We start from the raw sequence: 24,190 nt of genomic DNA on the forward strand, positions 1-24,190 counted from the left end.
GACATAGCTTCAATTATGAATTTATTATACCTAATTATGGCACCATATTAAAAATTTTCGCATTTCAAAGGCAAATTGGAGTTTATTGATAACTTTATGTCTTACCACAAAATTTATATTTCTTACTTTAAGTAACGATGGAGAATGGAGGTTGGGAAAAAGAGTAAGAACTAAGGATTGATGGATATGGACTTAAAGTTTGTACCCGGTGATATAATAAACAAGTGCTTAACTAAATTAGTCTATTCCATTGATATTGTCTACACAGCTGATATTCCATATTATAGGTAAAGTTTTTATAAAAGGTGAGCTGTCGTAGATTACGATGGTGATGGTGAGTGGTAGACAGTAGAGGTCCTAGAGCTGTCATTTGGTCTGTTGTTATAAGTAACAAAAATATTGAAGGCGTTACCTATATAAGTACAATGACTGCATGAAAAATATACAAACAACTTCTTCGAAGTGTATTCCAAGCAGAGCAATATATCACAAAAACTTAAGGTTTTTCTATATCACATTTACTAACTAAGATATTCATTTACGCAGGCGGGTTTCTTTTTAATTGATTTTAACTTTTGAATTATTATTCATTTTTTGGCGATTATGGGTAACATCGCATAGTTTAGCATTTTCGTCATTATGAACTTATTTAGGTAAATTTGTTCACGTTTTCCCCTAGGTTTTCAAATTTCAGCGAAACCTTACACTTCACAAAGTTAGAAAGACCGTTGACTTGTTCGAGAATGGCGGAATCCTTACAATGCAGGTTGTATACGAAACTTGTTTGACCAGAATCGAGAAAAAAAGTGGCGGGCAAGTTCGCCTACAATAGCATTCCGCACGGCGGGACCGCCCGCGACCCGCCCCCCGCCGCCGTCCCGCGCGCCCCCGCCCCGCGCCGGCCCCGCGCGCCGCGCCTCCGCCGCCGCCAGTCCGCGAGCGAGCGCGACCGCGTGCGACTGCATTATAGTACAATGTGCTTACCAAACTTATTACACGATAAACAAAACAATCACAGTGATCGTTCAACAACCAATTACAACACTAATATGTAAATCTCAAACTACCACTTTCATTTTCATTAAACTACAATATCATAATATTTTGTTTTTGCATTATCGAACATCACTCATGAGATGCATTGAATTGTGAAACCGGTATCTAATCTGTGTTGTGAAAAGTGTGGTGTGCAATTTATGGTTGTCCAGTCCCGGCTGTTATCGATTTTTTGACGTCACTACTTCCAAACAGCTGTTTTGGGGATGCGGAAGCGGAACGCACTCGACCGTTGTTTCACTGTTTCGGTTTAACAAAATCGTAAACAATTCAAAAATTCTATATTCACCAGTTATAAACCTCAAAATACACTAATTCAAATAAAACAAAAAAAAAATATAAACCATTTTCTATTAGGTAGTGTGGAAATTATAAAAATAGTGATTTTAAATGATATGGCTGCAAGCAGTGTTGACTAGTGTGTGGTAAAATATTTAAGAAGTTATTTAAAAACATTTGGATTGCAACGGTGTACACACCAAGTGTAAGTTTGTTGGTTGAAAATAGTGTATCAGTTTTGTGTTTTTGGATTTGGATTTTTATCGGATATTTGGATTACACCCTGAAACTAAGGTATGAATATATTTTCATTCAATATAGTGAAGTTTAGTGCGTTAAAACACGTCACAACTTGCATTCGCCGGTGCGCATAGTTGCCGGCTTGTGGCGTAGGCCTAATCGGTATACGACCGCTGACACTATGCGATACTTTTAATTCTAACCAAAATATTTCCTACTACTGCTTTTAAATACAATTCCAAAAACAATATTGCGCAAACTTTAGTTTTTGTGTGAACAAATTCCGACAAATTTCATTGAAAAATTACGGTGTGCTAATTATTATATCCAAACGTCTTCTTGTGAATTGTGCATTAAACACAATGCGTACCTACGCATTGATAACAGAACCCTAATTTAGATAATGTTATATAGGTAGATGTATTTTCTTTCAAAAACTTTTTGGACCTCAAATGCGAACTTTCAATTCACTTGTGTCGGTAGATCGAAACGTAAACTATGTAACAGCAAGATATTTTTTTTAAATATGGAAGAATTGTATTCTTGTATACCTAAGTATAATTAATATAAAATATATTTACCTTTACGTTTTAAATATTTCTTTATGTTGGTCTGATACCTATTTAAGTTACTTTATTTTTGTGATGTCATGCCAGTATCTTGTGTCGATTTTAAATATGGAACACAATAAAAATACATTCTGGCTAAATTATAAAATTATCCACTTAGCATAAATTAAAATTAAACTATGATTAGTAAAAGGATTGGTGGCCTAGGAAAGTTGATTTAAAGGTATAATAAAAATTCCAACTTAAAAAAAATCAACCACATCAGTTATTCTCTCATCATCGCAGGTATTTAAAAAATAATAATGTACTTATAACATAAAATATGAAATATCATTATTATTGTTATATAGAAAAATTAACAATAATAATAGGTATACATTTTGAATACCTACATATTTTAAATGTTATTACTTATGAATCCCTATACTCCGTTAATACAAATTTAGAACATAGGAAGGGACAAATGAGATTAAAAAAGGTTTTTCCTATTACATAGTAATATTAAAACACCTATAATTTAATTTGAAAAAATAAAAAACTTTTTTGAAGTGCAAGATTATAAAAGAAACACAACTATAAAAAGTGATGATATCTTTAAGAAATAATTATGGGGTTGCTTATTAGAGACTTATTAACTTAATTATACACTGGAAATTATATTCCTTATCTGTAGTCTGTTAGGATAGAAAGAGTTAAATGTACTTTTGAAAGGATTATAGGTTAATTTATACTCTAATATTTACGAATATGTAAACAAATAAGTGAGGAATATTCAATAATTTACAGCATTTGGTGTAATTAAAAAAAAAACGTCAAGCTTTTATTTTGAAAATTAATTAATATTAATTTATATTTAATTTATCCTTTTCCTAATTTATTTTGTATAATTAGGAATAATGAATAAAGGTAATTAAAAAAAAATCTAAAAATTCAAAAGCTGCGTTAAGAGAAAGTAGCTCGGTTCCAATATAATGAGTTAAGACTTGCAATTTATTGCAGCAAAGTATTTCGCAAGAACTTTCAGACGCGTTTACACTAGCGGCAGTTCCTATTTCAATACTCATATACACAAGCGACTTGCCACATTTCTTGCAAGCTTAAAAAATTGCAAAAGTCGGCTTGTTATTTTTTATTTGGCAAATATATTGGCGGAAGTCGACTTCTACAAATTGTCTCGCTAAAGACACGTACATAGCCAAAGCCAAATTTATATTTCTGAAAAGTACAATAAAATTCCGAAGCCAAATCTATATGAAGAGTAAGTTTAATTTGTGCACGCACACTTTCCAAGCTAAACGAGGCAAACAATTAATTAATAAATTATTATGTAAAATGAAGTAAGATTTTCTAGAAATTACCGCAATACCAAATTTAATGTAACATTGTACAAAAAGCACTATATGTACTTATAGTGAAATGTGTAAATTGCTTCAGTAACTTTATTAACAACTGATCGCAGACATATAGATGTAGCTTTTATGTCAACACATAAAACATACTAGTGCTTTAGCTAATACAGTCTTACTTATAAAAAAATTGCAAAGCTATGCTTAGTTTGTCCGGTTTGAAGGACATTGTAGCCAGTGTAACTACTGGACTTAATGAGACTTAACATTTCACGTCTCAGGATGGCGAGCGCAGTGGAATACCAAACAATATTTTGTATTTCAATGTGTTGGATGGTGTTTCTACTGTTTATGGGCGATCGTGTCGCTTACCATCAGATGAACGGCAAGCTCGTCTCGTCATTCACAGCAACAAAAAAAAATTAAAATACAAATTTACTCGATCAGCTGTAAGTCAAAACCCGCCATCTTGCTTCTTAATACGGTTTAAACTAGGAACCCGTGATGTTTTTGACAGCTATTTAAGCAATTCTTAACCACCTCTTAACGCTAAAACAAGTTTATAAGACTGATAATAATAATCATGTTTTTAACATTCCCAATAGTTAGTCTAATTACGAAAAAAACGGAACGTTAACCACCTCTCTATAATGTTCATTGGTAAACAAGACGGGCGTACAGACAGATCTTTTATTTGCTATAAACCAAATGATTACATCAAATCGTTAATTTTGCTGTATTACGTAAAAAATATCTTGATTAGTGTTTCAACAAAGTCAAAGCAGTGTTTCCGTGTTTATGTAACTTATTGTTACCTCATGACTTAAAGCTCACGCTTGTATCGCCAAAGTGGTGGGCAGAGGTAGTTATTAACGTTCAACAAACGTTTTCCATCTAATACTTAGTTTAGACTAGCAAGTTCTTGCAATGTTTTGCGCAAGAACATCTAGATGCGTACGCTAGTCGCAATATTTTAATAATTCCTATACACATGCAACTCGCATCAAGTCCTGCAACCGTCAAAACTTGCAGAAGATAACACGCCGTAATTGTTTACGCTGTAAAAATCGGCTAAAAGTGACCTGCAAGTTTTCTTGCTAATCCAAACCTCAAAAAACAACTCTGATAAGCAAATGTTCAAAGAGTGACACTATTATAAGTATTGTGATTCCTGTATGCCAGTGTTTTGCATTTCACAACACCAAGCGGCGAAGCTCGTCTGGCGCCTTAACAGTGGCGAAAAGTCCTTATAAACCGATTCCTGCCGGCTTCCCTTTGAAACCTATGTAAAATTTCATTATCATTGGAAAGATTTTCAAACCACATAAACAAACTGCGATAGAAACTCTTTTAAGGATTTTTTTAAGTTCTAAACAAGATACCGTTACTTGGGTAAGTTCATTGGATGGATATTTCTTTAAACTATCTGACAACGTGAAAATCAAGATTTTGTTTTTTTTTTGAGATATCGCTTTTGAGCTTAGCACGGCAGAGTCGTACCTACATGTCGCGTCGAGTTCCCTTTCGAGAAATATCACCCTTCGCCACTGCGCTTTCAACAATTTTTTTTTCTACGATCGTTAACGCTAATGTTATGTATAAGGATGACATACTAGCGCTGGATTTAGCTTTTTGACTTGACCCCTTCTGTTATACTTTACGTTAATGATTTTATAAACGAGCCTTGGCTACGGGCTCTAGTGCAGTCGTGTGTTTTTAATCGGTAATTACAAAAGATAACCGCTTTCAAAAACAACTAAAACACAAAAAAATGTTTATCTACCCATATTATATTGTTTACCAATTGTGGAGTCGATGCCTAATTTGTGTTTGAAAGAAATTGATTACTTAGCTTCGATGGCGTATTTGTGTTGCTCACGCGGTACATCTATCGCGTTATGATGTTACACCTCTACTTACCTCTGAGAAGGGGAAAAGGTATGATGCTGACTTAACTACTACTACAACTAAGCCTTCCTTCTCTTTACTGAAGCATATCACGGAGAGGTTGCAAAAGTGCATAGTTCTAAACCCAAATCATATTTTTTTAATAACGTACAAAATTATCTGATTTGCGTATCAAGCCCAAAGCCACACTGCGTCACTGCGTAAATTCGCTACAAAATAATATGGGGTGAGTACTAGTAGAACGCACCGTAACCGGTTTTTTAAATGTAAACAACTAATTGCGTCGAAAAATTGCGATCTTTGCTGCGTAGATATTCAAGTTATAAAAATAATTACTACATTCTTTTCAAATAAATCAGGTGACAGTCCATATCTGTCATTTCTACAGAATGTAATATAATTGAAAAGTAGGTAGTTTACTTTTTGTTTTTTCGTTCGCTATAGTTAAGTGAATTGATAAAGACAGCAATTATAATTAATTACGTATATATTTGAAGTAAAGTACGATAGGTACCTTATTAAGTACATATATCGATAGAGTATTTCGTGTAGAATCTAATATTATAGAGGTACTATTTTCCACGTACGGGCGTCCCCTATTTCCTCTTTACCCTCTTCCCCTTCGCTTTAGTCCTCTGCTTTCGTCCGGTCCCCAATTCTCTAATGGATTCTACTGCCCCTATAATTGTTGGTCGGAGATAATTTTTAGAGTCTATACGTGTTTTTGCTCGCGTCTCTGACCGTTTCAAATAATAATTCCAGTGTCTATATGTCTTAAGATATATTTTTTGATTGCTTTCAATGACTAGACGAGCTTGCCGTCCGCCTGATGATAACGATACGACGGCGTCTAAACAGTAGAAACACCATCCAACACCTTGAATAACAAAGTATTATTTTGTATTCCACTGCGCTCGCCATCCTGAGACATGAGATGTTAAGTCTTATTATGTCCAGTAGATACATTGGTTGCAATGTCCTTCAAACCGGAGCACAATAAAACACAAAATTGCACACTGCTGCTTGGCGGCAGAAATAGACATTGGGGTGGTACCTACCCAGGTGGATTCTCATATAATATGAGAGACCTCCTAGCAGTGAATTAATTGCAAAATTTTCTTAATCGCATTTACATTATTTTACAGTTATACTAAACACTTAATGATACGTTTGGCAAGTAACAGGCCAGATCTCAAAGGAAATTAGTCGATTAAATTGAAAGTGCTAATACCTATTATTCGTTATACATTGGTGCTTGGACTTAATGTCTTTAAACTATAGTAAATGAATGGTTATAGTGTAATAAAGCACGCCATTTTGGCTTCAATGTGTATCTTCTGCATAAATTCTATAACATTGACACACAACAAACAGCCTAATGCGAAAGCTTTAAATTCCAAAAGCGCAATATTTTGCCTACAATTCTTTTAAATAGTTTTTGATTATAATTTCTTATGTTTACGCGAATGTTAGACATTGAAACTATTTTACGAATTTTATCGCGGTTTTCATTGGATGATTTTCTTCCGGTTTCAAATCATCCGCAAAATAGTTTTATTTCAATAGGTTTACTGAGTCATAAATTCAATTATAAAAACAACCAAAAGGTATATCATTTTTAGATAGCTCACTTTAGTTCTAAATGTGCGTTATAATTTTGGGATAGCGTCGGAATCTTTTGCGTATCACAAAAAATAATTCCTGATTGTGTCAAACATAGTATAAAAGATATTATATTTCACGACTGAAGAGAGATCTGCGCTAACCCTAAGTACGTATAAATTACGATTTATACATACGTAACACTGACTACGCATTCTTGATAAGCATCCTACTAACGCCAATAATGCCAATGTTAGAATATTGATGTCGTGGTTGTAATGATACCTATATGTATACATATTATCACCTTTTCTGTCTGTCTATGTTATCGATTTTCTCAAAATCTACTAAACGGATTTTTATGAAATTTGGTATAGAGATAATTTAAGACCTAAGGAAGGTTACAGGCTACTTTCCATCCCGAGAAACTCTTTCACACGGGTGAAGCCGCGAGTAAATGCTAGTTATAATCAATATCTAACATAATAAATTAAGTTCTTTGTAAGTTGTTTTTAACGCGATATCTCTAAAATCGTTCGTCCGATTCTGAAAATTATTTCACCAACAGCCTTGCTTTGACTACTCCCGAACGAAATTTGATGCGGTAAAAGACGCGAGCATAAGAAGACTACAATATAGTATTTGAGGTGGTGTGACTATGGCTTACCAGCAAACAAATGACTTGACTAGTCGTAAAATACTAGAAATAACAATCATGTATTACTTACTAACGTGTAGTTTTCTAAAGTTGTAAGAAAGTCATTGTCCGCACAAAGTCAGGGTAGTAACGTAGTTGAAAATATAAATACCTCGCGTGCCTCAGACGGGTTTGAAGAAGTTTCTACGTGTTGTGTAAAATATTAAGTTTCCACTGTTTTCTTGAAATTTTAAAATACTGTGGGCTCGGGTTGCGGACTTAGATCCAAGATACGTTAGGTTATCTCGCATACTTGAGAAAATTATTAGAACAAAGCTTAGTTTAAAAGATTTTGTGGTCTGAACACAAGTAAAAAAAAATACTCAGTGTAGGAGCTAAGGTAAACTAACTTAGCCTAGATTTCGATTTGCAGCCGATATAAATCATAAACTACAAATACACAGGGTAGTTTCTTGTATAATGTGAAATAACCGATTGTTAGAAACAATGTATGTTACTAGTTTTTCCCCGCGGCTCCGCCCGCGTGGTAAGTTCTGCGGGATAAAACTCCCGCTTTATATTTTTGAAGGATACAAAAGGAGCGTATAGTAAACAGGAGTAATTTAGCTTCCTAATAGTGAAAAAATTTTCAAAATACGTTCAGTAGTTAGGGAGATTAGGCCTTACAAACAAACTTCTTTATAATATTTGTACCGATTTCAAATGACATTTTATTTGAACAACCATTCATAATTACTATTACGTATATGCGTACATACTAGCTCACTTTGTTATACAAATATAACAAAGTGAGCTAGCTATTTGCACTCGATGGTAAGCGAAATAGTATATTAAGACAGAATATTGATTGACGAGGGATGATTGAACGCCAGTATAAGTTTAAATACCATTTATACAGTGGTCGCTATCCGGGCGGATATAAAATATACCCTACCACCAGCAAATTTAGTAGGCTGCCTAGTTATGAACTCCGTGGACAATAAACACATTCTACGAAGTTACTAAAAACCTATTTTCCGGAACAACTGACCTTTAGCATTTGACGTTAGTTCTAGGAACCGGTTCGAACTACGGACCGTCGATGAAGCTACATTCCCTTTCGTTCGTTATCACTGACTCACAGCTATCAATGCTTAAGATATTCACTATCAATTGGGGTATACTGTTACTGATTAGGTTTCTATTATTCCTTTGTTTGGATACCGCTTTGTTAATGTCGCATTTTATTAATCACTTAGTTGCCGTTAAACTTTGAGTTTGAGCTGACATTTTAACGCAAGGCGCACCAAATCTAATGCAGTTGTAAAATGGGTAAATTTTATTATAACAAATAAAATGTATGTACGTTGAAGCGAGTTGAGCGTGTATATTAAAAAACTTTTTTTACTATGTGCTTTACATGTTATAATTATTTCCCATAAAAACAAAGATGTACTCAGTCTCAGTGTCCATTATACTTCTGATTACTTATTTGTTCAGGATATCATCGCTATCCATATCTCGATAGCGATGATATAGTATCGATGATACGGTTTGGGTTTGCTGCTGCCGGAACCTAGCTAACTTTTCCATTAATTTATGTGTCCTCTGCAAATTCAATGGGTATTGACATCGACTATGACACTTTTTGGAACACTGTATTTTCTAACTAGATGTCATATTATACTAAAGTTAAGACCCATAATTTGCTCATTTTCTAAGTGTAAGTTAACGTTCATGAAAAAAGGTCATCGACACGCCTCAAAATAAATTTAAAAAACTGATTCCAATTCCATGACATGCAGTACATTCGACACATTGTTCATTGTTTCGAGATTTGAATTTGGAATTAACATGCTGATTCATTTTAAACCCATGCAGAAAATGTACTGTTTGCTGAGTTGGTATGTTGGTACTATAATCTGGCGTTGAGGCGATAAGTGGCGGAATGTTTGTAGCCAATCAAGCTACACTGCAGTAAACTGCAGCTATAACCAGCTTTTGGCCTAGGCTGTGGCACCACTGCTTCTAATATATTATTCACATTATGTGATCGCATGCATCCTAATGGACGCTCTGTTTGTATTGCAAATTAGACAACGCTTAGATTTCTTGTCTGAGTTTGAAAGGCTTATTCTTTGAAGCGAATCGGTTTTTGTCGTTGATTGCATTTAAATATTGTATTGGTAAAAAAATAATAGTCTTGCAATAAACGAAGTTTTATCTAGTTTTCTAGATTTATTAATGTAGTAATATTTTCATAATGAAGTAAACTTTGCAAATTATTATATTTATATTTGGTACGCTAAAAGTTCATCGAGTCAAATTCCATGAAATATAATACAGTATGCACTGCAAGAAGCGATTGTGACGAGGGTATATTATTATATTCAATACGTAAAAATAACGACACTTAGAACTTTAAGTGATTGGTGACGGGATAGTTATATCCGCCCGCATAGTACACAAGATATAAAACCCAGTATGTATAGCATAGGGCCATGTAAATGTGTCGCGTTTCGGGATCAGCCTGTAGATATCCGGTTTCAAACAACCCGGCGTAACTGGGATAAACATATCTCGTCAGTCTATCTGGACCCTACTCCATTTACCATCAGGTGCAATGCGATTCATTTGCCAGGCCTCTATAAAAACAAAACTTAATTGTGTTGTTATAACTAAGGTAAAAAAGAAACCAAGTAAGTACCCGATAAGTTTTGATTCCTTCGTCATATCTTTTGATCACGTCGACCTAAAAGTCTGATTTTTTCACAGCTAAAAGAAACTGGAATCCCGTGTATGTAATATAAATTTTAACTTAATAGCTCTACGCGTTTCTGAGGAAAAAGACCTTGACGGACGGACAAAAAGTGAACCTATACGCGTTCCTTTTGAATCTTAACTAACGTTGTTAGAAGAACAACGCAAACGCGTGTATCATTAATGGTATGACGACTATCATAAGATTATCTTTGTTTACCTAATCGTGACCGTCCTGAGTTGAGCTCGTAACCTGTTACTGGCTTGCCCTCAGCTTGATCGCCTAAGTTTCATGAGTTGCGAGCGCCTAAAGCACTCACCCAAAAGTACGGTGTGTTCCTATAAGCCGACCCTTGTCTGGCTAGCAAACATAAGACAGGTTAAAAAAAAATCTTCTGTTGTCCGTACCACTGGTCATGCCCTTGCCTACACAGAGTAAACATAGCGCGTTTTGGGATCGGCCTGTATATATCTAGTTTCTAATTGGCTTTCTTGATTATTACAGTTATTGTTTCGAATGGCTACGAATAATTATCTCTTGTCAACCGCAACTTTCTCTGGACCACACTACTTAGAGCCCGTCACTTTTCTCTGCTCGTATAATACAGTATACTCTCTGTGAAGTCCAGTGTCCGTGAAGTACGTTTTGCGGACACCCTGTATTCTTTATCACAGCTGTACAATAACTTATACTTAGAGTACTTGACATCTTACGGATACCGAGCGAATGTTTCTTTCACTAGTTATATTTATAAGGCTCTCTGTCAAATACTGTCCCTGTAACTCCTGTAAATAAAAGGAACTGCTCCAACAATAATAACAAAACAATTGTATTTCTTATTTCTTTTTCTGTATCATGTACTGTAGTTTATACCTTAAACTGATTTTGAAAAGAGCAACACTAGAGTTTCTTGCCCGTTCGTCTCTGGTGAGAACTGCTTTCGGAACCGGTGGTTGAGTTAATATTGACGAAATCTAGATAATGGATAACATTTATAGGTTCAAATAAATTATTTCATTTCATTAAGATATGGTCGACCATGCAATTCGTATTTTGACACCGAAGAAAGCTCGGCCAATCCCTGAATGCTAATCTGTGTTAAATATTTAAGCACTCTCAGTATATTGAAAATAAATACAATATTTACTCCACAGTATACCACACCCTGTAGACCGAAATTGCCCACAACCCGGCTTTACAAGCGATAAAGAAAGCAGCGACAACCAGTTCGACAGGTTTTAATTCAAGTTGATTCAATGCCTCAGGATGTTTCGCGTACTTATTAATGCATAGATTCTTTATAGTGTGGTATAAATATGCGGTATTGGGTTCGATTTTTTTGGAGTTCAGGTGTTAGAGGCTAAGTTTATCGACCAGTTTTTTCTTTTTAATTCAAGACGAGAGTAAACCGCGCTTGATTTTATATGTCTCGACCACCCGAACTTCTGATTTCAAAGTGTTGCGTGGCAATGCATTGTACTCTTCCTTCTTTATATTAAATGTGCCTTACAATGCCTAGTAATTATACTGGCTATTTGTCCTTCAAACTTCACCACATTCTCTACATTCTTTATTATAAATCACATGTTATGTTCAATAGTTTAGGAATCATTTTTCCTTAATTGAGGAAGTAAATTGTCCTTTAAACTTGAATATATTTTCTCTGCATTCTTTATTATGGATCAAATGTTATGTTCTATAGTATAGATATATATATATATATATATACTATAGGTTTTACTCAACAATTGCTACGAAGTCAGACACAAATTTGGTACCAGCCTCAGAATCACGAATTCTTGTAAAGTATTGTTTGAAAGGACAGTTATTAACAGTTTACAATGATAAGAAATACTCACTCAAGCCTCTGCACTGAGCAGTCTTTCCTCAAAACACGACAATTAACATAGAGTAAATTGTGTTGCGCCGTTGTTGTAATTAAATAAGCGAAATTTCTCTTTAATTACTTTATTATTTCGATTCCCGGGTTAGGTAAGTATCAGTTCGGAGTTTGTAATTTGTACTTGAATAATGGATGCGTTAGTTGCGCCTTATTCTACTCCTTTAGGAATAAAAGGCGCGAGTGTTCTGCTGGTCTGAGAATTTAAATCAAAACCAAGCAATTAACTATGTCCCGCTCAATACGCTCTTAGTTATACTGTATTCTACTAGGTCTGTAAATGATTTCTTTGTCTATAAGCCACGTACACACGTAACATTACGTGCTGTCAAAAATTAACGCAAAGGTTATGATAATTACGTAATACTACATAAGTATTTTATAATTTAAAGTTACTTTGCCCATGTACAGCAACTATAATGTCGGAATAGCGTGGACGCACACCTTCAAGGTTAGGTCTTGGAAGGTAGACATGTTAATGCACCTAATAAAGTGTAGTTCAACAAATTAAGTACTTTTTAATTTGTGCTTAGCGATATGATACTATAATAATATTAATGGCTGCAAAAGGCCACAGCTATGATCAACATGAGGTTATGTGCAGAAATAAAGTTAACAATACCTCCATTGAACCCGATTAAATAGTGAACAGTAATAAGGGCAGAATTGCGTACATTCTTATCGCCAAGTTCATATCGCTCGTCATTTCCTATCCGGGAACATTGACGCGTGATCATATCTAAAAAACTCGCATAAAACATTCCGCGACCTACGAGAATAATAAGGCATATCACAAAAATATAAAAATTAAATATTTTTTTTAAAGATTTTAATATAATTTTGAGTAAAAGTTTCCTTTTAAACTAATAGGGGACCGGCCTATGCTTGATTTTGTACATTATTCTATATGTAATGGTTAATAATACGAAAAAGAAGCACTCCTGCGAAAACTGCATAATAATTGGTTAAAAAAATGAGCGAGTAATTCATATTTAAAATATTGTAACGTGCAGAAGTGGGCGCGATGTGGGGATATCGCTTCATCTCTTTTTTTCGCACGCGTCGTAATTCCCGATGACGTCACATGTGGATATTTCGTCTCTTTTCTGTTTCTTGTTAATTACCCCTTCCACCGAAATTCAAAGACTTATAACTTGTTGATTTTTTACCGGATTTTAATAATTCCTTCTGTGTTATAATTTATATTATGTAAATATTTGATAATAGTAAAGAACAAAAATGAGTCCGGTACCCTATTATAGAGGCCACCCGGACCATATCTTGCGCAAAGGTGCCCATAAAACTGGCAACACTACGATGCTGTATAGCAAGAGATATGTGTTGCACGGTGCACCAATATCATTCAACACGGAAATCCTCAAAATTTGATTGTTTTTCCTGACCATTAATTTAAAACTACCATACCTCTGACGATGTGTATTGTTTATGAATTATCATTCGTTTAAACAGTGAAGGAAAATACTGTGAGGAAACTTACATACCTAAGAATTTCGAAGGTATGTAAAGTCTGCCAACGCTCATTAAGTCAGCGTGGTGGACCAAGGCCTAAACTCTTAGTAGAGGCCCGCGCTCACAGTAGAACAGTATATAATACAGAGCTGCAGTGGAGAAGGGTCCATAATTCGACTCCTGCCGGTTTCCCTTTCATAATTAATGTAAAATCTAATTCGTTAAATTAAAATTATTTGCAGACGGCATTTATGAATATTAACTGTGTTGTGTCGGGTTCCTTTTCGGAAAATTTCACCCTTCGCCACGGCAGAGCTGGTATTTTTAAAACTAAACTAGTCTGCAAAAAGAATCCTACAACAGTAACTTCCATAACCTTCCATACAAAGACAAAAACGGAATAGAACCCGGGAGTCACGGTCGACGAGCCACGCGGCACCGAGGTCGGTTAATCGATCTGTTTACGTTTAACTATTCGCAAAAAACGCATTAACTGTCTACCGTTAATTCGAGCCGATGCGGTTAACTCCGCTGTCGTCTGTTAAACTTTTAGTTTGTTTTAACATTGTGTGAAAGTTATTTGTGAAATGCTTTAAATGTGTGACGTGTTAAGCTAACTTTAGACAAGCAGTTGCTCACAAAGAACTTTCAAATGTTTACAGCGGCAATATTTATTGCTGCAAGTCAAGCATCAAAATTTGTAGAAGTTAACTTGCCGCAATACGGCGAAATAATTTGTAGATGACAGCTTCTAGAAGTTTCTTGCTATTCTAAACTCTGCTAGTATAAGTAGTATCTCGTATTTTTCCCTCTAGGATTGGGTAGAAATTTAACGTACTTACACTTTCCAGCCATTATAAGCCTCATGAGAATGAGTATCCAGCCATTTTTAGTCAATCCCAGACTCCTGGTTGATATCAGTGATAAAATACACAGTTTTTCAGGATTAAACCGAAACTTACTAGTTTAAAGCAGACTCAAGACCAAGAACTACGTGAAGTTAGTCTAGCTCTTTGAGCTAAGAACATAGCACATAGCTCCGTTTGTATACTGTAAAGTCAGGACACAAGTATGAAAAATATCTCAGCTATGCGAGTTAAGTCCAACTACCTTAGTTCTTGATGTGCAATCAGTTTTAGACCTACCTACATGTTGAAAAAAAAATATCGATTGATGTTACCCTTAGTTTTGCGATGCGATTCATTGTTTAACTTCTCTTTGTGTAGGTACCTAGCTGCCTTCGTGTAGGGTTTTTCTCGGAACTAGTTGACCTTCAGTCAGTTCTTACGGCTTCTAACAATTACAGTCCAATATTAAATCCTCTTACTGATTAGTCCGAGCTTATTTCACAATTAAAAACTTCTAAATCTACTCGGCTTAATGTTTGTAGACATTAAATTCCTCTGCAGAATTCTTGGGTATGTATGCACTTAGCAGGTTTTCTATCGATATTTTAATCGTTTTCTATATATACATATAGCAATATTGTAGAATAGCCTTAGTACTCAAATAGACTGTATATAAAACATTAAAGTATAGTTGACAATTCTTTCACCAATGGAAAGCGACATTACTCTTCAGTCCTTCTTATTCCGAAAATGAGTATTTTTATAATCATAGTCGTGCTCAAAAACTTCTATACAAATATTATTATAACACTACGATAATAGCTATTGCACGTATAGCCGAGAGACATATGCCAGTAATGAGCTTAGTATGAGGGTAGTCTTTCCAAGGAATGAATAAATCGTCTTCGCAGTGCATTTGCGAAACATATAAATTTTGTTATTGGTATAAACTAGTATAGCCTCAAATGCCAGAATAGTTTGTAGTTCCCTACGTACCTACTATTCTGTAGAAACATTAATAGAATAGTTGGTCTTATGTTTAGATTCTGCAGCTATGTTACTGGAACATGTCAAACATCACGACTGGTGAGTCCTCGCCATACAAAGTGGGTTAAACAATTAACAGACCAAGTAACGTTGCTCTAAATGCATAAGCATCGGATACATTTATCTAATTTATGCAACGCAACGAACTGTAATCTACTACTACTTGATTCGATCACATTGCTGATGGTAGGCCTCTTATATGTGAGAGTCCGCCTGGGTACCACCGCAATGTCTATTTCAGCCGCCAAGCAGTAGTGTAGTCACAGTTGTGTTCCGGTTTAAATGACATTGTAGTCAGTGTAACTACTGAACATAATAAGACTTAACATCTCATGTCTTTGGATGGCGAGCGCATTGGAATACTAAACAATACTTTGTATTTCAAAGTGTTGGATGGTGTTTCTGCTGTTTATGGGCGGTCGTATCGCTTACCATCAAGCAAATGACCAGCTCGTCTCGTCATTCAAAGTAATAATCATATTCTTTTTGTGAAACCACGCACGTAAACGAAGCTATGAGTATAAGAGTATATAATAGTACTTTAACGTAGAGAATTTCTTCAAAGTTTATACGTGACTCCCTCCTTTGGCCCTTTGATTGGTCCTCTTAATTGTAAAGAATTATAGATATGTAGGCTTTGTGAGAGATCGCCATTCATTCACAAATCTGCGTCATATTACTTTGATGATTCTTCGATCAATACATGCAGCCCTTCGTAATGATAATGTTAGTTACAGAAATTCTTTAGTTACAAGACTGGTTATTAATGCTAGAAATATAAGTGCATTTCTTCCTATTTTGACCTTTGCCAATCCATCGAAATTTTTATAAACCATGAAACCATTATTAAAGAAAGTGCTTGCTATGCTCAACGCCTCACGAATTGATCAATGATTTATTATTATGGCACATTTTACACATTAATTTAATACATCGTTCATTACAATTCTGCCGGCGAGCAATACAAACCTCGGACAAGTGTTGGGTGACGTCACATCCTGTACCGCTGGGGACATTCTCACGGAACATTCTCGTAACTGGATTCTATTTCCTTTGAGATGTGTTTGAAATTACTTAGTTTTTTGCAAATTAGCAAGTGACTTACCTTATGATGAGAAAGTATCAGTCCGGAGTCTGGAATCCGTGCCCTATATGGCGTTAAGCTCGCCCCCTATCATGTTATTGGACGGAATACACTTGGCTAAAATTTAACGCGTAGTTTGCACCGCTGCCTATCCCTTTTGGATAAAGGCGTGGTGCGTGTAGTTACCTGAGTTCCTGGAGTTATATCGTCTCTTTCGCTCATAACACCCACAGTATTAGAAGAACCGCAGATGAGTTAGCCTTATTAATGGAAAGGGTAATAGGGACTAGGCAGAAGATAGTTGAGCCTCTGGAAGTCACTCAATATATGAAACGCAGCAAGATATCTCTTTGAATTACATTCTTCTGGTGGCGTAGAAGTCCAGGTCACGCCAGCCCGTGCACGCTGTAGAAAAATGTCTATAATTTGTTTCTATAAAAATGTTACTTAAATTGGATTGAATTAACGATATGAAGGAAACTGTGCTCTGACGCCTTGTGATATGATTTAGATAGCGTAAATGCCCGTACCCATTATCCTCTCGGCCTTATTGACGATCCAGTAGTCCAGAAAAGATGTTATTGAATGCTCTTAAGTTTAGATTGGTAAGGATCAATATTTCGGCTTACCTTTTTTCGTCACTTACGCGGTATAACACTATTCCTGACAAAAAGCAGAAACCATTCAATACATTTGTATAAAAGGAACATGTATAGACCGAATCATAAATAATTTTAAAAACGTAATAACTAATTTATGTAACATTATTAAACTTTCTTTATATCATGAAATAAACGTGAATTTATTAATTCTTAAAGTAGAAATCGCTAGGTAGAATGGAAATAGACAGTTACAGCGAAAAGTCAACTTTATTTTGCTTTGTATTGGGTGTTCTAAGAAACGTTTTTTACCTTAGCGCTTTAGCGGAGTTTTTACAGAATTCAGATAAACAGCACTTTTATTATAACTATAAATACTTTGTATTTTTTAATATTTAGCTATACTAAGAACTATATAATTGTATAAAACTTAAGCAGTAGGTAAACAGCGTCGTAACTGGGTCAATTAGTAAGTAATTACTCCTAAAGGACACTTACTGAGAATCGTGGACGCGTTGTCGACCTTTATGGAAAGGAAAGGCGAGAGATTTTAGGGTCAATAACCAAACATATCAAAAATATGATAGTGTGTTTTAAGAAAGATTTTTCATGGTTTCATTTCTTTCAATCAAGTGTACAAGCCGGCCTTTTATTGTGGTTTATGTTTTCCCACATATTTGGATCCTATCCTGGTCAAATAAAAAAAACATAATAAATTCTTGATCTGGAATTGAATGCAGGACTTTTCACACCACAGTCCATTATGGAATTAAACCAAACAAACGATTTTATAATAATATCAGCCCTGTATTATATACTGCCCACTGCTGAGTACTGGCCTCCTCTACGAATAACAAGGTTTTGGCTTTAAGCTTTAGTGGTAGAATTCATATACTTTCGAAATTCTTGGGGAGTTTTCTCAGGTAAGTAGTTTTCATCACAATGTTTTTCTACACTATTACATCGAACGGTAATTGATAAATACTAAACTTATCTTCGAAAAGTCAAAGGTGTAAATGCTTTGGGTTTTGAACATCGGACCTCCATCTCGGCAGTCCGTTCCATTCCCAACTAGGATAGCGGTATACTAATAGTTAAAAAACAAACTTATTTATCCCACAATGACGCAGTGTGTGAAACGTCAAATATGTTATAAAGTTATGGATCGTAAATCCATTATGATTTCCTGTTCGGCTCGCTAACAATTAAATGTGATAGACTTTTGGTACATACATTACTGTGCTGTTCTTAACGCAATGCGCTTTGAGGCGGTCTTCCTTTTTTGTGAATATATTTGGTAAAGTTTTCGCTTAGTTGTTAAATCGATACTAAGTTCTTATTATAGGTTTTTGGGTAAGTTTTTAGATAAACTTTTGATATCTGGTATCGAAATTTGTACATGGAAGGCTTGTTTTCTATAAAGTTAGTTGTAAAGATTGGTGAATGATAATGCAACGGTTGCAACATGCACTTTCGACGTGCACTAATACATTCGTGAGTTACGTAAGATTTAGAGTAAAATAGAACGTCTTTTACAGCCTTTTGACACGAGAAAAAGTTTTCAAATAATTCTCGGTATTTTGCATTAAAACTTGCCGTTTCGTGTTGGAGTTTCAAGCTTAAGCCTTTGAATATATTTCATCCAAAAATAGCGTTTAGTTGTGTCAAAAGTATTGTATTTTAACGCGGGCATTGCCGCTGGCTATAAACTAGTTGTGTATAACTGGCGAGTGAACGCAGCGAGTCGGCCGCGAGCGCCGAGCACGCACCGGCCTCCGACCGAGTGAAATGCACAAAATCCATTCGGTTTTATCTCGTTAAATATACACTTACACGCAAACTCCATCCTTAACTCTTCGCATTACAGTTGAAAATGGCCGAACTTGCACACTTTCCTCTGTAGATGACGTGTACAGGGAAACGGGCGCGCAAGAGGTTTTCGGTGGTAATACTCATGTTTTAGAGTCGAGTGTCGTTTGCCGCCACTTTTATCAAGGGTCGGGGTGGTGGCTGAGTGCGATTGGGAGCTTAAAGTTTTAGTTTTAAGGTCTATTTTAGTTTAGAGGGTATTTTATAAGATTTTTTATGGTGGTCTGCCGGCAATCAGCTGTTTGGGCACGCGCTCGGCCCCCTAGGAGCGGATGATGTCAGCCCGGCCGGGTCGCATGCGAGCTTCTATTAAATTTTTGTAAAATTGCAAACAAAATTTCATTTACTCGAATATGTGAGCGCATTTTAGGGTAAATGTTTTTAAAGTTAATTTATCATGACTTTTATAAGTTAATTGATGTTTTAAACTTTGAAACAATAAATTTATATTATGACGGTGACATCAAAGTTGTGTGGTTATATTTATAACTCGATTTGCGAACAATAGCCGATTGAATTCTCATAACCGAATGTCGGCGTGGCGTCTACAAGTAGTGTGGGCAACGCGAAATACTAATGGCTTCTTAACATATTTTTTCCAAATACGGCTATAGAAAAAGAAAAACAATTCGCGTTAATTTTGAATATAAAATGTGAAGTAGTGTGTTCCATATAAAACGTGATAGGCGGAAAGATGGAAGCCAAAGGAATTTTTACAAACTAGCGATACAAATCACACAGAAAGAACATAGAAATAAACCAGGAATATGTTTTCAACTTATCTTTTTATGTCATAACACCTTGTTTAGATCTATACATTTCACAGAATTAACGACTACAATAGTATCATTTAAATTAAGGGCGATGTTTGCTTACAATTATTACAAAATAATCCGAATATGGCTATCATAATATACCTATGAGAATTGATAATAATCTATTCGAATTATACCAACAAGAAAACGACTTCAACTATTGCTAGAACTATGTTGGTCCGCCCTGTCGATCTGTACTGAAACCCCGAAACGCCACACGGCGATACGATGAATTCTGGCGGTTTTTCCCATGTACACGGTCTTTATAGTCTTAGTCCCCTGCATTTTAATATCATACATACATACCTCTATCCCACCTCTATCCTCTATCCCATTGGGGGAAGACAGAAACTAAGGATTGCTACTTCGTCCGATTTTGGCACATAGCTTTTCACCTCTCTGCCTACTGCGTAATCGCGAGTACTTATAGCATTTACCTTTGATATTAAGAAGTTTTTATTGACTTTGTTACACCGGTAACGACTGTGCTTTGTAACATATTTAGGTAAACATTTATGAACTCAAGCTAATCATGAATCTCGAAGGGCTGACCAGAAATAGAAAGTATCACTGTATAGTGTTTGCGAGTACTGAGCGAATTCTGTAGAATATGGTAGGAACATTAATCAGTTTGGCAAAGTGTGAGGGATAACTTCAAAAGTTTTCTTAACATGTGAAGACTTCACAACTAGTAACCGTTGTCGCTTCTAAACCATGAGTAAAACAATTCATAATTCAACGCCTACATACTAAAGTCATGTAACATAAAATTAATATTTTTTGCTAACAATATTTCATCATCATCCTATATCTTTGTCCACTGCTGGACATAGGCATTCAATATGCGCCATTTTACCCTGTCTTCGACCTGTCGCATCCAGTTCTTACCAGCTACCTTTCGCAGTTCATCACACCACCTACCTGGAGGACGTCCTACACTACGTTTGCTGAGCCGTGTTCTCCTCTTAAGAATGTTAAATAATCAAAAACACACCTTTATGCAGTAGACTAAAATACACCGTAAACCGCGTTTTGCTTTCTATAGGATACATTTATCAAGCAATTACTCTTTTGATAAAACTCGTATGTACGTACACACTGCAATTATACGTATACATTAACATAACAACGGACCGCGGCTCGTTTCCGATGCCTTTCAATGAGAACGTACTCCGTGTTGCTGCTACTTATGCTGATTCCGCGTGGTTTCGTAGCCGCTAATTTATAATATTAATATTATGTATTCTGAGGTAATACTTAGGTGAGATGTAAATAAAATTGTGGTTTTATAAGGTTTTGAAGGAAACAGTGATAACTGGTAATTAGCTATGGATTACAGTTCTTATATTTGAAGGTTAAAGATGAAAGTATACAAGAGAAGCCTATCTGCTAAATGTAGTATTTAAAGTTTCTGAGGTTGCTAGATGCAAGCCATCTATTGAGGGTTAGAAATACTTAAGTGTTGCCCAAGCTGAAATCGAACCTATGGCCGTAAACATTAACTTAATTCTATAAATCTAATAGCTAGCTATCTCAAAGTAATGTAGGACGATTGTTCTGGTATTTCGAATGTTTTAGGACGTCACGTATAATCAGGTAACCTATCAAATTTAAATGTTTTCTCCCTCCGATAAAAAAGTGCGTGAGAAGTAATTATACTGTTTGTACTTAAGGTTTACGCGTGGTATCTGAATCGACACTGAATTGAAGCTTGAGAATGTTTAATGAACGCTTAATTATTTAAATTTGTAGTTTATGCTAACAGTGAGTTGTGATTCTCCGATAAGCCTCAGTTTCAAATGTGGACGTTTGAATGAGGCAACGGGACTTAAGAGACTCGAGTAAGAGTAGATATTCAAATTTGGAAAATGTGGAATCGGAGGGTTTTTAATGCTATTCTCAAAGGGCTAGAGGTAAGGGACTAATGTATTTGCGTTTTGCTGACCTTTTGTTTATGTAGTAAGCTTTGAGCTGATTCCAAAATTGGATATTGTAATCTTGTGTTACTCAGATATGTTTTGCATTAAAGTCGTATGAAATTATCAATATGAGACAAATTCCAGACTCCGGGCTGATACTGAGCAGAAAAACCCAAATATAACTTTGCCCGACCCGGGATCCGAATCCAGGACCTCAGAGCGTTGTCGTACCGCGCATGCAGTAAAACTACGCCACCGAAGCAGATATGAGACTTAATTAGTCCAAATGATTAACTAGCTCAGTGCAACGTAGTGCTTTATGGTTCAGTTTTTTTTTTTAACATCAGACCTCGCAGTGTACACCGAGGGAATCCTGCGAACGGTATACTCGTTTCCCCGGGCTTAGCGGCTGCAGGGCCCTGGAGACAAGTTGGAAGAGGATAGTTGGGAAGGAAATGTTGGGAAGGAGCAGGGACCATCTTAGGATGGGCGGAGGGGAGAAGGTTAGGGAATGTTCTCGAGCCCTTATAGACCTTAATGTAAATTGGGCAACCATGAGCTATACACATTTCACTACGTGCCTAGGGCCGCGACATAATGTTCCTCGTGCTGTGGTTCAGTTTGGCTGGTAATATGGTGTTGTTGTTATTGGATGGTCGTGGCGCTTACCAGGCGAGAAATTCACTCGTCTTGTCTCTTATTTGTAAACGCTTACATTTTCGTATCGCATGTACATAATAAAAACAGTGACGTACAAACAGTAATAGTCGATCGCTTTATCTCTCATTTCTCGGAAGGACTGGAGGAAAACCGCTTGTTTGTCGAGCCGCGTTTTTATTATCGTCATGTTTGTGCACCGCTTTATCTTGGGTTCGGATGTGATGCATTCTGTCTGCTGTCAGTGGCTGGAAGTAAGAACAGAACAGTCTAGTAACTACTGGGGCCAAAATTGGAGTACTTCAATCACGTAATGAATATGGTCTTTTCTGGTTCTTATAATTAATTTCACTAGAGAATCAAAACCTATAGGGTGCTTTCCGTTGACGTAGATTCATGATATATGAAGAAAAAATCAGAAATCGTTCATATGTACTTTATAACAAAAAAAGGAATTTACTATTACAAAGGAGAATGCCCATTTTTGTATGAAAGTTGGGCTACGCTTGCGTCTGTACAAAACCTTCACTAAACTATAGGGAACATATTCTAGTTTTTATAAAAATGTAAATTGGATATTCGATGGGAGTTCGGAGTAATCAGAATTTTTATAACGCGGTTATTTTGAGGTTAAGTATGGATTGCAATAATGTACGGTAGAAAGTAGTTACGTGCCTAAGTAAGTTCAATATTGCAGTACCTAATTGTTATTGCAATAAACAATTATTGGACGTTCTTTTCACCTAGCTTTAATTGCCCTCAAAAGAAACTGATAGGTAGTAACATATCTGATAAAACGAAACTTCAATAAAACTTCTAAGATAGAATGACGGAATATTAGTTTTTCCACGGAGGATATGTTACCGGACCTTTTGTGTATATATTTTTCTGAATTACGACTTATTCTATTACATGGATTACCTTATCTTTTTTGCCACCTACCATTATCTCACTCCAATATGGCGTCAATACATATTGTAGAATAGATTCAGCTTAGCTTTTATGACCGGCCGTATGCCTGACGCCAACCGTCTTTGGAGGATTCTGATCCCAGGCAACTCACTTCACAGCCTGATTAGGCTAATAGTTAATTATCATAGGGAAAGAAAAATAAAACGAGAAATATGAAATCCTATGTATATTTTTATATAGATGTATATTTTTAATAGAGGTATATATTCTTGGCATCCCAATATGAAAACAAGAATTTGATATAGCTGCAGCAGGTTTATATATACTCTTGAACTGAGTGAATCACTTCTTGCAGCGCTGGTTGGGTCATGTCATATTGTCTGTGAACCTCTCTATTAGCTGATCTCCAGTAGGCAGCACAAACTCATTCCAACATTGAAACCTAAAATATAATGTAGAAGTTGAGTAAACATGTTTCCATTATTATTATTGTTAAACTGTTTTCTTTAACTTTGGCAAGATTTTTCCCACATTGTGGGTATGTTAATAATAATCTACATAACTTACAAACTGGACAGCTCGTCCAAGAAATATACTTGTTGCTGTGGCACCGCAAAGGTGCAGTTAATACACCGCCAGGATAAGCCGTCTCGATTAACTGTCCTGGGTCTA

General features: G+C 35.7%; 1 protein-coding gene across 4 annotated transcripts in view; it reads left to right on the forward strand.

Annotated features, from left to right (window-relative positions):
- The first annotated feature begins 932 nt into the window (after positions 1-932).
- Positions 933-24,190, forward strand: part of LOC115451191 — a 144,780-nt gene continuing 121,522 nt past the window's right edge. For all 4 annotated transcript variants that reach the window (XM_037437707.1, XM_037437706.1, XM_037437709.1 and 1 more), the window contains exon 1: positions 933-1,629. The gene's annotated coding sequence lies outside the window, so the exon portion shown is untranslated. The remainder of the gene's footprint in view (positions 1,630-24,190) is intronic.

This window comes from Manduca sexta, chromosome 12 (genome assembly GCF_014839805.1).
Source record: "Manduca sexta isolate Smith_Timp_Sample1 chromosome 12, JHU_Msex_v1.0, whole genome shotgun sequence".
NCBI lineage: Eukaryota > Metazoa > Arthropoda > Insecta > Lepidoptera > Sphingidae > Manduca > Manduca sexta.